At 36.0% G+C, this 18,778-nt stretch overlaps 1 protein-coding gene across 6 annotated transcripts in view; it reads left to right on the forward strand.

The window, feature by feature from the left end:
* The window catches only part of LOC117085655 (cytochrome c oxidase subunit 7B2, mitochondrial), a 194,613-nt gene that overhangs the window by 148,763 nt on the left and 27,072 nt on the right, over positions 1–18,778 (forward strand). The window lies entirely within an intron of this gene.

Genomic DNA, 18,778 nt, shown 5'->3' on the forward strand with positions numbered 1-18,778 from the left:
CAATCATTCTGGTAAAAGTAAGAAATACAGTAATAAATGAGACAGATAAAGTATAAGTCTACCAAATGAGGTATGAAAGAGCTGTCACATGTATCTTTTTTTTTTTGAGACAGAGTCTTGCTCTTGTTGCCCAGGCTGGAGTGCAATGGCGCAATCTCGGCTTATTGCAACTTTCACCTCCTGGGTTCAAGTGATTCTCCTGCCTCAGCCTCCCAAGTAGCTGGGATTACAGGCATGTGCCACCATGCCTGGCTAACTTTGTATTTTTAGTAGAGACGGGTTTCTCCAAATTGGTCAGGCTGGTCTCGAACTCCCGACCTTAGGTGATCTACCCGCCTCGGTTTCCCAAAGTGCTGGGATTACAAGCCTCAGCCACTGCACCTGGCTATCATATTCTTTAAATCCACTCAATTAGGCTTTAAACCACCATTCCAAAAGGATGCTAGGAAATTCCTTATCAGTTGTTCTTAGTCTTCCATTCCTTCCTAAGATCACACAACGAGAATTTGCAGTACTCAGAAGATGGAAGAAAGCTACTGACTGTTCTGTCTGTCATGGTTGTTAGTATTGTCATCTTCTCCAAGTTCACAGCAGACCCTGGAAGTCCAGGAACTCTGTCTTTTATGCCACATGTGGATTGTGGGTTCTTTGCTCAGATTCAAACTTCTTAGATGTATTATCCTCCTATCATACTTAGGTCTGGCTACCTCTTTAGGGACCAACTATGGTCTGTACTCTGAAGAAACCTACAGGCGTCTTTTTTTCCAGCCAGGCATCCCTACTTGCTACTTTCCTCCCTAAGATACCTGACATAATCTCCTCAGTGATTTTAGGCTTTTTATAAAAAGTAGGCTTCTTAGGCTACTTTCAGTTCCTACCAGGCTGTAAACCCTAAGGGGAAGATTTGCAAAGCTAGATTATCTCAGTAAAATGAGAAAAGAAAAAATATGTCTGAAACACTCAAAAATATATTTGTCTAAAATGGAAAATAGATATTATACAAGTGACTACTATACATGAGAAAAATAATTGTAATGCACGTAGAGAATTTATTCGTAGAAGCAAAATAAGTAAGCATGCCAATATTTAGCTACATCTGTGCGCATCACAACATTACTTAATTACTAAAGACAAAAACAAAAACAACAACAGCAAAAACCAGGAATCAACATTAGTGTTCAACAGTGAAAGAGTGGTCAGATAAAGTGTGGTGCACGTGTACAAGTCTGTAGTATGTAGGTACATGAGTATTATCAGAATTTTCATATTAACATGAGAAGATGTTCATAACATATTTTAGGTGCAAAAGTAAGTTATAAAGAGCATGAATGGCAAGATACTTTCCAACATTTTACCAGTGGTTATGACTAAGTAGCCTGGTTAGTGGGAATTCAGGAGATTGCAGTTTTACTCTTTTTGTTCACTTGCATGTTTTCATCTTTTTAATCAAAGAATGTGTATTTTCTTTTAGCCCTGAAAATAAAAGCAAAAAGAACGATTTTGAATTTCAGATAAAGAACTAGTAGCTTCTATCCATTGCATCTAATTGTGTCAGTCACTTTGAAAAAGCATTTTTCATGCATTATTTATATTCTTCTTATGAATCCTGAGAAATAGGTATAGAAAGATGGATTCTTTTTCTGTTTATTTCCATTTTTTTTTTCCTATAAGAGAGAGTATTAGATTAGTGGATGGAGAGGTCATGTTTCCTCCTAGGCAGGGTTGCTGTATGATAACAGGTTGTTCTCCCATGGGTTGCATCCCATCTGCTGTATTCATGTGGTTAGGTGAAGATCTCCCTTCCTCTGTCAGCCCAGGGTTTCTTTTATCCTTGTCCTTTTATTAATATCTTAACATGCTTGTCATTGCTTTTAATTTGGGTAGAATATGGCAATAAAGTGAGCATAAAAAGCCTTTACACATGTAAATGATACGAAGAAATCTGATCTTTTAAAAGATGTACGTTGAGTGGTTTCCACACAAACATCAAATCGCTGTATCAGACTTTGTGGAATTCTTTCACATCCATCTTTTTCAACAAGAATAGAGATATTTTTAAAATGAAATCAGTATTGTATTAGTTTTAAATTTTTGGTAATTGGTTCTACATTATGGATGGTATACCTTTCCTCAGTAGGTTCTCATCTGCTCAATATTCATGTGAGTGGAGTTCTACTGATTTGGCAACATACACAATATCTGCACAAGCAATGAGACCTAAAGTGCTAAAGTCTGTGCCTTATCTGAGAATTTTTAATGCTACTTAAATATATTTTTAAAACTCTTTGGAGTAATGAAATAGATTTAAAAAAAAATTATTTGCATATTTTAGAATATTTTCTTTGTAACATGCCAGATTTGTGCATGTGCCTTAAACATATTATGATTTAATTATTTCCCTTAGTAAATAATTTTAGCTAAAAGAAATTTTGAAAAGAAAAATAATTTGTTGTGAAGTGAAATATGGTAACAACCTATCAGGATCAAGGAGCTAATATGTGATGATATTTAGTATTTTACAAATACAAAACTGTATAAGCAGCACCTCTGGATGGCATTAAATATAAAACTAAGCAATCAACTCTTATTCATAAGACAACAGTTAAGTCACGAGTATTACAACATGTCTTTGCAAAAGTGATCCTTCTGTGGATCTTGGGTTGAGAATTTTACTTCAGGTGGTTATCAGTAATATAGAAATAGATCATTTACTTGATTAAAGCTTCTTTTCTAAGTCTTTTTTTTTTTTTTTTTTTTTTTCTTGAGACAGAGTCTCGCCCTGTCACCCAGGCTGGAGTGTAATGGCACTATCCTGGCTCACTGCAACCTCTGCCTCCCGGGTTCAAACAGTTCTCCTGCCTCAGCCTCCTGAGTAGCTGGGATTACAGGCGCCTGCTACCATGCCTGGCTAATTTTTGTATTTTTAATAGAGACGGGGTTTCACCATGTTGGCCAGGCTGGTCTGGAACTCCTGATCCATCCGCCTTGGCCTCCCAAAGTGCTGGGATTATAGGCATAAGCTACCGAACCCAGCCCTTTTCTAAGTCTTTTTAATCTTTAATATCTAAGGCTAAATTATATATTAAATTAGTATTACTTTTTATTAAATTAGTATATTCTTTTATTTTATGACATAGTATTTTTTGTGATGCAGTCTGATTTTTTCTACTATATGTTTTTCTGATACAATTACCCTCTCCTTTGTAATTTTGCCCCTCTCTTATTCCATGAGGTTCTGATGAGACTGCTATTCACAAAAGTAACTGGGTTATGTAGCAGAGTTGTGACGTAACTGATGTCTGGTTGTGATTTGGAAATACATGTAACCTAAAACAAGTGAGTGAGAGCTTTTGATGAGATATACACAGACGTTGGGGAAATAGAAAATAAGTTCATGATACTGTCCCAATCATGTTATCTGTCAAAAGACAGGACTCGCCTTAGTAGAAGAAGATGAAACCATAAAGAGAAGTAAAGTTGCCAGATTTAGAGTCCTGATAATATCTGATTGTTTGATGTCTGATGCAGGTACCATCCCTAACTTTCCCAGTTATGTGAGTCAGTTACTTTCTCTCTTTTCTTCTTTCTTTTCTTCCTTGTTTCTTCTTTCTTCCCTTCCCTGCCCTGCCCTGCCCTTTTTGTTTAAGCTAGTTTGAATTTTGTTCATATCATTTGCAAACAAAATGTCATTTGGCCTCACAGAATGGGCCTAGCATGTGTGAGTTTTCCTTAGGAACACTTGGCTTGAAAGAAAGGTTTAAGTAAACAGAAAAATAGGATGATCCCCTCTGTAGATGTAGTCATTCCCCTTCCTTAGTAAAGTCAGGGTTTATTTAGTGGGCTTATTTTCAAAATGGCGGAATAGGGCAAGTATGGAAGTGTAATACATGTATTCAATAATGTGGATTTCTCACTTACTATCAGTGACGTAGCTACTAGTAATGTGACTGTCTAGTTTTCTGAAATCACTGATAAGCAAATGATTCATGTTATGAAATGATACTTCTGAGAGATCAGCCAGCTACCTAGTTACAGGTCAATTACACTGGCTTTTTTCCATTTTACAAAAGTGAGCGATCTGTAGTCTCTAAAGCACTTCTTTTGGATTTGGTTGTGTTTTCCAGTCTGTAATGCTTCTGTCAAAGCCCTTACTCATGGGTTTACTGAATGTTCTAAACAGTGTAGCAATATTCCACTCAAATCATTCTCATCTTCTAATTTACTTTACAGTGGAAAAAAGCAGTACAAAGAACTAATACTTGTTTGTTGTTCTTTTCATGTACCCCATTTTTAGTGGAGTTTCATTTAGAATATGTGGTTATCATTTAGCATTATCAGGTTATCACTTAGAATTATTTTATTAGTGAATAAAGAACTAAGCCAAATATAGTGTGTGTGTAGGAAAGGATTGAAAAGGTTTGAAAACCAAACCTTGAGAAGGGCAGAAACCAGGGAGGCTTTGCTTGTGTCTAGGAAGGTGTATCAGAAGACTCAATTCTAACTAAGCTTGGTTTCTGAATGCGTGTGTTCATGTTAACCATGATTGAAATTTATGGAGGAGAGAATCTGTTTGACTTAATTTGGATCGTGTGCTCACATTTGTGATCAGAGTGAGAAGGGGTCTATTATCCGAATAGCAGTATATCAGTATATTAAATGGTAGGCAGTCCAGGGCAGAACTGTAGTAGCTACATGTTTGCTTTCTCAGTGTGTTGTCTGTGTGCCTCCTCTCCCCTACTGCCCACCTTCTAATAGTAAGTCTATTAGCTATATGTTGGTACATATGATCAAAGCTGTTGGTAATCATATCTGCCTGCTCTTAGGGTTACTTTTCTAATGTAAAAATAACAGATACCCTGTATCTGGCATATTGAAATCCATTACCAGCTGTATACACCTCTGCAGAGATAATTATAATGAAGCATGTTTTCATATTTTTGATAAGTGTTAATGGTTTTTGAAGTGCAGTAAAGTAAGACATTGACTTATGAAAATGACATCATTTTGTGAAGTAATGCAGTGCTGTAATATTCATCAATTTGATGGAGATGATGAGTATGGACCAAGGCCAAATGTTGCTGATGGTATATTCTGTAAACAAAGGTTTCACAGTTGTTCAAATAGATTAAAAATGGGAGCCTAAGTTAGTCTTTTTATGGAGCACAGAAGTAGGCATGCTGAAGACAAGTAAAAAAGCCATAGCAATTAGTATTGTATTTATGTTTCAAGTATATGTAATCACATATCCAATCATTTAAGTCCTTAGGGAACCAAATGTCTCCAAGGCAGCAATCTTATACCTTTATCATTCTGCATGTATTTTTGTTAAAGCTTTTATTATATTAGTTATGAAATTTTTGGTTTTATCCTCTACGTCCCCCATTCAAGCTGTGAGGCAGGGACCTTGTCACTCATTTCTGTATTTCATAATCTGTCCTCTACTGTCCTCTAGTTAAGGAACTGATAATAGTGGTTTAGACCCCTTTTTTTTTTTTTTTTTTGAGACGTAGTCTCACTCTGTCGCCTAGGCTGGAGTGCATTGGCGCGATTCAGCTCACTGCAAGCTCTGCCTCCCAGGTTTGCACCATTCTCCTGCCTCAGCCTCCTGAGTAGCTGGGACTACTGGCGCCTGTCACCACGCCCAGCTGATTTTTTTTTTTGTATTTTTAGTAGAGATGGGTTTTTACCAGGTTAGCCAGGGTGGTCTCGATCTCCTGACCTTGTGATCCGCCCACTTCGGCCTCCCAAAGTGCTGGGATTATAGGCGTGAGCCACCGCGCCCGGCCAGCAGTGATTTAGACTTTGAGCAAGAGCTTTACCTTTAGTCATAACTGAGTTTGATTACTGGATCTACCATATTCTAACCATGTAACCCTGGATTAGTCACTGAATCTAATCAAGCTTATTAAATTCTTTTTAAACAATACTTTTAATACACTTTATTTTTATTATATGTTTGAGTTATACAACAAAGTTTGATATGCATATCCATAGTGAGATTATTACCACAGTCACACAAATTAACACATCGATGATCTCACATAGTTATCTAAAATCTAGTCTTAACACATTTCTACTATACCGTGTAATATTATTCACTACAGTGAGTTATTTATTAGAATAATATATTCCACATAATTGTTAATAAAACTTTCTACCATTTGACCTCCATTTTCCCATTTGCTTCCCCTACTCCATCCCTGGTAACCACCATTCTACTCACTGCTTCTTTGTATTCAAGTTTTTAAAAAATCTTTAAATTTGGTTTAATTTTTTTTTAGATTTCACTGTTAGAATGACAGTTTTCAAAAAAGACAAGAGATAGCGAGTGTTGATGAGGGTGTGGAGAAAAGGAAGCCCTTGTGCACTATTGGTGGGAATGTAGATTGGTCCAGCCCTTGTAGAAAACAATATGGAGGCTCTGAAAGAATTCAAAAATAGAACTACCATATAACCCAGCAATCCCTCTTCTGGGTCTATACCCAAAGGAAATGAAACCACCATTTTGAAAAGGTATTAAATATCTGCACTTACATCACAGCATTATTCACAGTAGCCAAGGTATGGAAACAATCTAAGTGTCCATCAATGGATGAATGGATAAACTGTAAGACATACACACACACACACACCACACACACACACACACACACACACACAATGGAATATTATTCAACCTTAGAAAAAGGAAATCCTCCTATTTGTGACAACATGAATGAACCTAAAGAACAGTTTGCTAAGCGAAATGAGCCAGACACAGAAAAAAAAATACTGTATGATCTCACTTATATGTGCAAGCCTATTAGATTCTCAATATGTGATTTGGAAATAGCATTGCCTCTATGGGTTGCCTGAGAATTAAATGTAATAATGTAAGTAAATTTTGAATCACAGTTTTCGTCATGTAATATTTAAATGAATTGTAGCTATAACGTTGCTTATTCATTAAACACTTGTTGGATTGTCAGGTCAATGACTTCTGAGGACTTCTCAGTTAAAGCCACACTCTTTGTCAAAATAATTATATCAATGAATGTAAAAATTTTCAGTATCTACATTGCAAAAATAACAACATTCATTTTATATTGTATTTTTAGATGCATACTTATGAAAACTCAGTGTATTGTTGAATCAGAGCACAGTTTACTACATAAAATATTATTGTTTTTAAAGGAGTCCAACAATGTAATAAACTAGGCAGATGAACTATTGAATTACTACAGTGAAAATTTAGTTTCACTGATTATTCTACTCACTGAAGTAACAGATGTTAAAAATACTAGCAAATACTTTAATATTGATGGAGCTAATTGATATATCAAATTATTCAGTGGATCATCAGCTGATTTGATTATATACACAAGACAAGCTATATTTAAAAATTACTGATTCTATATGCTTCATCTCACACATTAGCATCAAATGCACTTTTTAAAATTTGGATGTAACAGTGGGAAGCTGTTTAAGTAGGTCATTCATAATTGAATTTGATATACGGTGTTTATTTTTCTTGTTCCACTAGTCAGTGAACATCTTGGTTGACTGGTCATGAAAAATAATGAAACTGAAAATCTGCATGCATTTGCCTAGAAATGCATGCAGTATTACCATAAGAAAATATTAATAACGGAGAGAGTTCAGATGATAACCTGGTTTGCTGACTACATGTTATTGTCATTGTTACTGAATATTGAAAAAGGAAAATTAATAGGAGACACTTATGTAATATGAACTAGGTTAACTACCTTTGGGAGAATTATCAACAAAAATTATAGTGATAGGAGAAGTTTTAGCCTTGTTCATGGATACTCCTGAGAAATAATCTTGAAATTTTCAAAGTTCCTATTACAGAATTTGATTTTCAAATCACATATTCCACACACTTCCCTCCCCACCTTCAGACTCACACCAGTTAAGAAAAATGCCCTTTCTTTGTGAAGGTAAGGATCACTTCATTTTGAACCAATGGTGGTATCAAAATGAGCTGGTAGTGATAATAATAGATCACATTTATTAAATATTTACTTTATGCCAGACACCTTGTAAGTACAATTAAAAGAGGGAAAAAAAGATGGAGATCCATGCCTTCGTGGAGCTTATATTTACTGGGTGAAGATATATATATATCGTGTCGTTTGGCCCATCTGTTTAACTTTATGAAGTAAGCACCAGTGTTATCTCCATCTATTTTTGAGGGAAATTGAAGCATGAAGAAGTTTAATATTTGCCTTATGTCACATGGCTTGTTAAGGACTGAACCAGCTGCAATGTCCAGCTATACCATGATGTTCTGTTTTTCCTAGACTTTTGCTTCTTATTTGCACAATCCTATGCATTTCTTAAACTGAAGCTATCTACTTGCTGCCAGACTTCGAAGCTACATACCTTCCCTTCATTCTTATAGTACAGATGAACTGAGTACCTTTCTGAGGCAAGCTCCCCCATTTATACCCAAGATTCCCTTGTGCTTGTTTAGTCAAAGGACTTATCCTAACAGTTCCTCCTTTTCTTTTTCTACATTGGTGTTTCCTCTGTCTCCACTGGGTAATTCTACATCAGAGGACATACGTGCTATTATTTTTATGTTATTTAACACTCACTTTCTCCTCACTGCTACTGCCTTTGTCTCCCTGTCTCTCTCCCTCACTCCACTTTCCCCTATAGCTACTGATTCACTTACCTGCTCTTTGATAAAAGCAAAATTCTTCATAAGTTATCCATACTAACTGTATTCAGTTGCTTTTCCATTTATTTCTTAAAAGCATTTCATTCAGGCCTTTACTCTCCTTTTATTTCACGGAATTTTTTTGGTCTGGTTTCAAGGTCCAGATTCTGTTTTCAGAACTAAAAAATACCATTTAGTATCCTTACTTTCATATATGCTAAGCCTTGTGTCCGTAACATGAGCTTACTAACACACACACACACACACACACACATATATATATATATATATATATATATTACATTTACTCTGGATGATGCAGCAGTTTAATCTGCATCTTTATCATATGTATATTCAATATGCATTCAGTGGAAGAGCGTAAATGGTAAAAAGAAATTGGGATGTTGACCAGAACCATCTTACTGCCAACTATGACAAATTAGATGTTTCGCCACATAGGTAAAAAGCAAGAGGACAGCGTATAGCATTTAACTTTAAACTAGCTTGTGTATGGTGACCAAGAAAAGCCCTGAATCTCTGGGATAGAACTCTTGGAGATCTTATCCTGCTTTTGTAAGTTCTAAGTAAGGGGTGATGTTCATAATCTTTACTAATCTCTTCCTGGGTGTGTGGAGAAGCCCAAGGGTTTATCTTATTGTTCCATCTGTAGCTCCTGAAATAAAATAGGTGAAGAAAGGAGACAGTCAAGAGGGATTATTAATTACTCTTTTGTGTTTCTTCTTTGCAACCAGCCAGTCACCAAACCCAGGAGAGACTGGTATTTCTTGATCTTCTCCCCTTCTCTGAATTCCCATTGCCAGTACTGTACACGCTTAACCATATCCCACTGAGTTTATTACAACAGTGCTTCTCTTGCTCCCTGGTCTGACACTCTTCACATGGCACAGAGAATTTTCTTTCTACAACACACACCCACACACCCACACAGACACACACTCTCTCTCTCTCTCTGTCTCGCAAACTACTCTCCAGCTTAAAAGTTTGTAGTGATCCCTTATGGCCATTAGGATATAGTCCAGACATTTTAACAGGAAATGGTAAAAAACAAAGTTCAAAAAGTTATATTTTTGCCATCATTATTTTGCTGTTTGGGAATACTGTATGCATATTCCTTTAAAAGGAATTTTTTTAGAGCAGACCCCCACTTTCCCCATATCTCAGGCATGGACTTTGTCTGTCTACTAGATAATCCTCCACTGCCCCATACTCATAGGAGCAATGGTATACGCATTTCAACCTGCCTAGTAGGTCTTATTTACTAGTTTATCTTCAGGGCACAGGAGCATTCCTAATACACGATAAATATATCTTTAGATAAATATTCTTCAATTTAAATAAACATTCCATCTTCTCTGAAATTACCAGGTATTGGCATCTCACATTTTTATAGAAACTTGGGAATAATATTGGGCACGTCTTATCAGTATTTGCATTTGTCTTCTGGCATCAGGCCTCTTTGAACACCTCAGATAACAGGGATCTCGCTACCTCACAAGAAAGTCTGTTTCTTTATACAATACGATAAGCTTTATTATTTATAATCCTCTTTTTGTGTTCACCAAAATTTACTTCTAAATTTCTATTCTAATTTGTAATACTTTAGCCCCATTGAACCCCATCTACTCTTCTTGTAGATATCATATGTAATGGAAGATTTTGACTCTCCATGTATCTTGCTGCTGTAACAGGTTTTACACTGTGGAGAAAAAGGCATTATTCAGAAGCTTCTTTTTATAATACCCATACATAATGGAGAGGGATGTTCATTGAGATATGACCCAATTAGACAAAAGCATTTAAACAGCTTATTCATCACTAAATAGTAAAAGATTCTGCTAATGGAAGTAGTGCCCAGTAATGTGTCATATACTTCAGGAAAATGTAAAAGTCTAAAAACTGAGTATTCTGTTTTCCATGATGAAAGATTTAGTCATCCTAAAATACAATGACTTTTTTGCAATTTTGTTACAACACCAAACTGAATAGAGATTATTCTTTTAACAACATATGACCGTAGCACTAAAATTTGGCTCCAGAAAACCTGATACTCTGGTTTGCAAAATACTGCCTAATAATATATGCTTTTCATAACATACTGGAAGTCATATTTGTTATGCTTCATAAAGAATATAAATAACTTCTGTTTTCTTAGTCATTATCTTAAAGAATCTGACTGGCAAACCATATGTATTTGTAATTTATGTTTAAGTATCAAGCAGTATCACTTACAATGTCAAGAATTGAGGTAATTATGTAGTTTAGGTCTCATATATGTGACCACAGAAAATCCACAAAAACCTAATTTTATTTCATAGATATGGAAACATAAACTATTTGAAAATTAAATAACATATCTTTGTTTATATACTAAAGTAAGTATAAACTGTGCTCTTATTCAGTGCCTTATTTTTTGAGTGAATAACTTGCTTTAAAATTGTCTAGTGAAAATGTAAATCACATTTAGTCAAATCTCTGATACATTTAAAATGTTTCCCTTTTAGATTCTGGATCAGCCCTAAGATCGTTATTCCTTCATTCTAAGAGTGCTTACTGTCAGCTACCATATTACCCACCAGTGATAAGACTTGAGGATAGAAGTGGTCCAGATAAAAATGGATAGGAATATGAGAGAAGAGTAAAGTAGGTATCAGAGAAAGAGAAAAAAAAATCATTTATTTATTATTAAAACTCTGTATTAGTAAACTCCGTATAGCTGTCAGTACCAACAAATGGCACTTTAGACATGGAAACAGGGGGAAGAGACAATAGTCCACCAATGATATAGAGATAAGATAGACATCCCTTTCCCTTTAAAGTCATGTCCCCTACATTGATGCCAATATAGTAGGACTAGCCACAAAATATTTAGAATGGAAATCTTCTGACATGCATGAAAAATTAATAAAACTAAGGCACTAGAGCAGAGTATAGTCAGACAGAGAGTTAGTATAATTTCTCTGAATTTGAAGAGATGAGGTCAGGTAAATTTTAAATTCAGCGCAATGATTGAAAGTAGCCATTGACAGAAGAACCAGATCCTAAGATAATGGATTATAAATGTGTTGCTGACCAAGCCAAGAAAGGCATTTAGTTTTTTGTTTGTTTGTTTGTTTGTTTGTTTTAAGATAAACCCTTGCAAAACTTGGGGGCACTTCCAGAAAGGGAATAACAGAATAACAGCTATTTGAGCTATTGAAAATATCAAAGGAGTGAACATCTTGCCTGAAACGGAATCACGGAAAGCATAACTTAACTAATTCTGTTGGATCTGACTGTCTAGCAGGAGATTGTTAGTGAGCTGTCCATGGATTCTGGAAAATCGGAGTCTGAGAGGAAATATTCAGGTCAGCCTAAAGAGAATGATGGAACAAGGGAATTAGGAGGGCACATGTTTCCAGTTACTGTGGAAGTACAGCGTTCTCTGAATCATGAAATTCAATTTAGTCATTGCTTGGCTAAAACATACCTCTAGATAAAAGCCTCAAAGTGGCAATCTATAGACTAAAGGTAGCCCCCAGGTCTGTTTTGTTTGCCCTACACTGTATTTTAGAAATTAAGTCTATTAAAAATGAAAATATTTTAAATTAGAAATCTAGATGTTCAGCTTCTTTCTAAAAAATTAGATCCAGAAGCCCAGCTCAAATTCCAGCAAGGCAGCAGTCAAGTTGAACATGGTTTTGCTACTTCACCATGATTTTTAATATAGCTTATCTCTCCCCAATAATGAAGCTTTAGTGTCAGATCTTATTTTTTATCATGCTTATACCATGCATTTTCCTTATGTATTAGTCCATTCTCACACTGCTATAAAGAACTGCCCGAGACTGGGTAATTTATGAAGGAAAGATGTTTAATTGACTCACAGTTCAGCATGACTGGAGAGGCCTCAGAAAATTTACAATCATCTAGAAGGGGAAGCAAACATGTCTTCTTCACATGACATGGCAACAGGAAGGAGAAGTGCTGTGCAAAGGGGAAAAGCCCCTTACAGAACCATCAGATCTTGTGAGAACTCACTCACTAACAGCAGCATGGGGGTACCTGCCCCCATGGTTCAGTTACCTTCCATCAGGTCCCTCCCATGACATGTGGGTACTATGGGAACAACAATTAAAGATGAGAGCCAAACCATATTGCCTTATAACAGTAGAAAACTATTTTTCTATTTTCATGTTTCTATATGGAATAGAACTTAAAATCAGTTAAAAAAAATAGACATCGTATTTCATGTGTTGCAAAATAAAAGAAAATACTGTTGGTGGGATTGTAAACTAGTTCAACCATTATGGAAAACAGTATGGCGATTCCTCAAGGATCTAGAACTAGATGTACCATATGACCCAGCCGTCCCACTACTGGGTATATACCCAAAGGATTATACATTACTCTACTACAAAGACACATGCACACGTATGTTTATTGTGGCACTATTCACAATAGCAAAGACTTGGAATCAACCCAAATGTCCATCTGTGACAGACTGGATCAAGAAAATGTGGCATATATACACCATGGAATACTATGCAGCCATCAAAAAGGATGAGTTTGCGTCCTTTGTAGGGACATGGATGCAGCTGGAAACCATCATTCTTAGCAAACTATCACAAGAAGAGAAAACCAAACACCGCATGTTCTCACTCATAGGTGGGAACTGAACAATGAGATCACTTGGACTGGGGAAGGGGAACATCACACACTGGGGCCTATCATGGGGAGGGGGGAGGAGGGAGGGATTGCATTGGGGAGTTATACATGATATAAATGATGAATTGATGGGTGCTGACGAGTTGATGGGTGCAGCACACCAACATGGCAGGGGACTCCTTCTCTCTTCACTCTCACCAACCAGTATTGTCTCTTGTCCTTTTGATAATAGCCATCCTAATGGGTGTGAGATAACTTCTCATTATAGTTTTGATGTGCATTTCTCTGATAATTAGTGATGTTGAGAATTTTTCCATACACCTGTTAGCAGTTTGCATGTCTTCTATGGATAAATGTCTTTTGAGATCCTTTTCTTGTTTTAAATTGGGTTATTTATTGCTGTTGTGTTGTTTGAGTTCCTTATATATTTTGGATATTAGTGCCTTATCATGTATGGTTTGGAAATATTTTCTCTCATTTCTTAAGTTGTCTGTTTATACAGTTGATTTGCTTGATGCAATCCCATTTGTATGTTTTTGCTTTTATTGACTATGCTTTCGGGGTCATATAAAAAAATTACTGACTCAACTAATGTCAAGAAGGTTTGTCTCTATGTTTCTTTTAGTAGTTTTACAGTTTCTGGTCAAATTATTTTTAAGTCTTTAATCTCTTTTGAGTTGATTCTGCATATAGGGTAAGACAAAGGGCCAATTTTATGTTCTTGGATATGGAAAACAATTTTCCCAACACAAGTAAATGAAGATACAATCATTTCATCATTTTATATGATTGGCACTTTTGTTGGAGATCAATTGACCATAAATGTGTGGTTTTATTTCTGGTCTCTCTGTTCTGTTCCAGCGGGTGGTCTATATATCTGTTTTTATACCGGGGCCATACTATTTTAATTAGTAGACTTTTATGGTATATTAGAAATCAGGTAGTGTGGTGCTTCCAGTCAAAATTGATTTAGGAATTCTTTTATCTTATGGTTCCATATGAATTTTAGGATTTATTTTAATTTTTATGAAAAATGCTATTGGAATTTTGATAGAGATTGCATTGAATCTAAGATTTATTTGGGTGGTATGGACATTTTAGCAATTTTAATTTCAATTCATGAACATAAGGTTTTTTCCATTTATTTGTGTCTTCAGTATTTTTATCAATATTCCATAGTTTAAAATGTACAGATTTTTAACTTCCTTGGTTAAATTTATTTTTAAGTATTTCATTTATTTATTTTTGATGCTATTGTCATTGGGATTGTAGTCTTGGATTCTTTTTCAAGCAGTTCCTTATTAGCGTATAGAAACACAACTGATTTTTGCATGTTGATTTTTTATCCTGAAACTGAATTTATTATTTCTAGCAGTATTTTGGTAGAATCTTCAGGGACTTCTTTGTATAAGATCATGTCATCTGCAAACAAAAAAATTTTAATTTTTCCCTTCTGATTTGGATGCATTTTATCACTTCCTCTTGCTCAGTTGCTCTGGTGAGGCCTTCCAGTACCGTGTTGGATAGAAATGGCAAGAGTGGGCATCCTGATCTTGTTCCTCATCTTAAAAGAAAGGCTTTCAGCTTCTCATCACTGCACCCCTGAGTATGATATTAGCTGTGGGCTTATTGTATATGGTCTTTATTTTTTCAAGGAACATTCCTTCTATACCTAATTTGTTTTGTTTTTTTTTTTATCATGACAAGATAGTGAAATTTGTCAATTTTTTTTCTGCATTTAAGATGATTGTATGTTTTCAAAATCATCACTGTTTTGTTTTGTGTTTGTTTGTTTGATTTTAAGACAGAGTCTCACTCTGTCACCTAGGCTGGAGTGTACTGCATGATCTTGGCTCGCTGCAGTCTCTGCCTCCCAGGCTCAGGTGATTCTCCTGCCAGTCTTCTGAGTAGCTGGCATTACAGGCAAATGCCAACACACCTGGCTAATTTTTTTCTTGTATTTTTAGTAGAGATGGGGTTTCACCATGTTGGCCAGGCTGGTCCCAAACTCCCAACCTCAAGTGATCCACCTGCCTGTGATTACAGGCATGAGCCACTGTGCCCGGTCAAAATCATCACTCTTAATGTGATGTATCAGATTATTGCTTTGCATACATTGAGTCATTGTTGCATTTCAGGGGTAAGTCCTTATTAACCTTTTTATAAAAGGTTAATATTTTTATTAACCTTTTATTGTTCTGTTGAATTTGTTGTGCTAGTATTCTGATGAAGATATTTGCATCTGTGTTCATTAAGAATATTGTCCTGTAATTATTTTTCTTGTAGTGTCCTTGTCTGGCTTTGATATCAGGGTAATGTTACATCATAAAATGAGTTGAGAAGTGTTCCTTCCTCTTCAGCTTTTGGGAAGAATTTGAGAAAGATTGGCATATATTTTTATTTAAATGTTTGTTAGAATTTACCAGTAAAGTGATCAGATCCTAGGCTTTTCTTTATTGGGAGGGTTATTGGGAGGGTCCATTCAGATTTTCTGTTTCTTCATAATTCAGTATGGATATCACGTATGTTTTTAGGAATTTTTTTTCATTTCTTGTATGTTATCTAAATTGTTGTATAGTTATTTACAGTTGTCTCTTATGATCCTTTGTATTTTTGTGGTATTAATTGCAATGTCTCTTCTTTCATTTATAATTTTGAGTCTCTTTTTAGTGGGTGTAGCTTTTAGCTTGACCCACTTAATGGTAGTTTGACCATTTAGTTTATCTTGTCAGAAAACTAATTTTAGTTTCATTGATCTTTACTATTGTCTAGTGTAGTTTTTTCATTCTTTCACCTTTAACATTTCATTCATTCTGTTAACTAGTAGCTTAGTTTATTCTTGTTCTGGTTCCTTGATCATTAAAGTTAGATTGTTTATTTGAGATGTTTCTTTTACTTAACGTAGGCACTTACTGATACAGACAAGAGGCAGAGAAACACTAGGTAGAAAAGAGTGGGGTCCCTGGCGAGGGTTCCACCCTCAAGCCTGGACCCATGGCCCTAAATGAGAACTCCACATCTCCATTTTCCCACCAGAATTTTGCCTTTTGGCCTGCCATGCCCCTGTCCTGTTCACATAAAAGCCCCCAACTCCACTGGCAGAGGAGCAGAGTAGCACAGCAGAGGAGAGAAGAGAGAAGCATCTAAATGTCGAGAGGAGAAGCAGCTAGATTTTGGAGACTATGTTTGGAGTGGAGTTTGCCTGGGGACGGCTGAACTCCAGGGGAAGACTGCCTTCCCATTCCATTTCCTTTCCAGCTCCCCATCCTGCTGAGAGCCACTTCCATTGCTCAATAAAATCTCTCTGCATTCACCATCCTTCAAGTCCATGTGACCTCATTCCTCTTGGGTACCAGACAAGGACCCAGGTGCGGGTGCAAGAGGCTTTCACACTGTCTCTCCAGTGAGCTGTTTAACACTTACACCCTCCATGGACAGCAACGTTAAAGAGCACGCTGCAACACACGCCATTTGGGGCTCCAGAGGTTGTGGGCAACCCCTGATGCTGCTGGGACCTGTACAGGGTTCCTTCCTGCCAGTGCCCAAAGGCACTCGCCCCAGCCCTTGCACCTGCTCGCCTGCATGCTCCCCCTCCTATAAGGGGTTTGAGCACTGCAGACAAAGTGAGCCACACCTTCAAGGGTCAAGGGAATTGTCCTGTCTCATTATCACTATAAACTCTTAGTTTATAACTGATTTTATTGAATATCAGAAGTTTTGGTATGTTTTTTAGTTTCCATTGTTTTAAAGATATTTTATGATTTCCTTTTTGATTATTCTTTGAGGAGTATGTTTTATTTTCACATATTTGTGAATTTTCCAATTTTTCTCTTGTTAGTGATTTCTAATTTTATACCATTGTGATAGGAAAATATATTTTATATAATTTTATCTTCTTAAATTTGTTGAGACTTTTTGTAGCCTAATAATATCTAACCTGGAGAATGTTTTGTGTGCTTTGGAAAGAATGTATATTCTGCTCTTGGATAGAATGTTCTGTATATGTCTGTTAAGTTTATGTGGTCTGTTAAGTTTATATGGTCTATAATATTGTTCAAATGCTGTATTTCTTTATTGTTGTTTTATGTTTGGATGATCCATTGTTGAAAGTGGGGTTTTGAAGTTCCTTACTGTTATTGTATTGTCTATTTTCCCTTCAGTTGTGTTAATTTTTGCTTTATATACTTAGGTAATCTGATTTAGAGTGCATAAATATTGCAACTGTTAATTCTCCTGATGAATTGTCCACTTTAGGATTATATAGTAACTTTCTTTGTCTTCTATGACAATTTTTGACTCAAATTATATATTGTAGTTGTAGGTACCCTACTTTCTTCTGTTTGCCACTTGCATGGAATATCTTTTTGCATCTCCTCACTTTCAGCCTTCATGTGCCTTGAAAGCTAAACTCAGTCTCTGTAGGCAGCACAGAGTTGGATCTGTTTTTTGAATCCATTCAGTCACTCAACGCCTTTTGATTGGAGTATTTAATCTATTTATAGTTAAAGCAGTTATTGATGGGTAAGGACATTAGTTGTCATTTTGTTAATTCTTTTCTGACGCTTTTGTGGTTCCTTTGTGTTTTTCTTCCTCTCTTGCTATATTCATGTATGATGTGATAATTTTTTTGTGGTAGTATGCTTTGATTCTTTTCTTTTTATGTTTGGTATATCTATTACAGAGGTTTACTTTGTGGTTACTATGGAGCTTACATAAAATATTTTATAATTGTAGCAGTCAGTTGAATGCAGATAACATTTAACTTTTTGCAACCACATGCAAAAATTCTACACTTAAACTTCCCTTCCCCTGACTTTTTCTTTTCTTTACTTTTTTTTCTTTTTTTTTTTTTTGAGATGAAGTCTCTCTTTGTCACTCAGACTGGAGTACAGTGGCACAATCTCAGCTCACTACAACCTCTGCCTCCTGGGTTCAAGTGATTGTCCTGTCTCAGCCTCCTGAGTAGTTGGGATTACAGACATGTGCCACCACGTCTGGCTAATTTATTTTTATTTTTATTTTTAGTAGAGATGGAATTTCACCATGTTGGCTAGGCTGGTCTCAAACTCCTGAGCCCAAGGGCTCCACCCGCCTTGGCTTCCCAAAGTGCTGGGATTATAGGCATGAGCCACCGTGCCCGGCCCCCTTCCCCTGACATTTTATGATGAAGTGTGACAAAAAAGATGTCACAGTGTACACCTTTTGATATTGTGGATTTATTAACAAATTACTGCAGGTATAGATATTTTTAGTACTTTTGTTTTTTAACTTTTATATAGACTTAAATGTTTTACACACCACCATTACAATAAAAGAATATTCTGAATTTTACTGTATTCCTACACTTCATGGGGTGTTTTATGTTTCTTCGTATGTTTTCATACTATTAATTAATATCCTTTTGTTTCCACTTTAAGCACTTCCTTTAGCATTTCTAGTAAAGCAGGT

The sequence above is a fragment of the Trachypithecus francoisi genome, unplaced genomic scaffold, assembly GCF_009764315.1.
Source record: "Trachypithecus francoisi isolate TF-2019V2 unplaced genomic scaffold, Tfra_2.0 Lachesis_group1, whole genome shotgun sequence".
NCBI classification, from domain to species: domain Eukaryota; kingdom Metazoa; phylum Chordata; class Mammalia; order Primates; family Cercopithecidae; genus Trachypithecus; species Trachypithecus francoisi.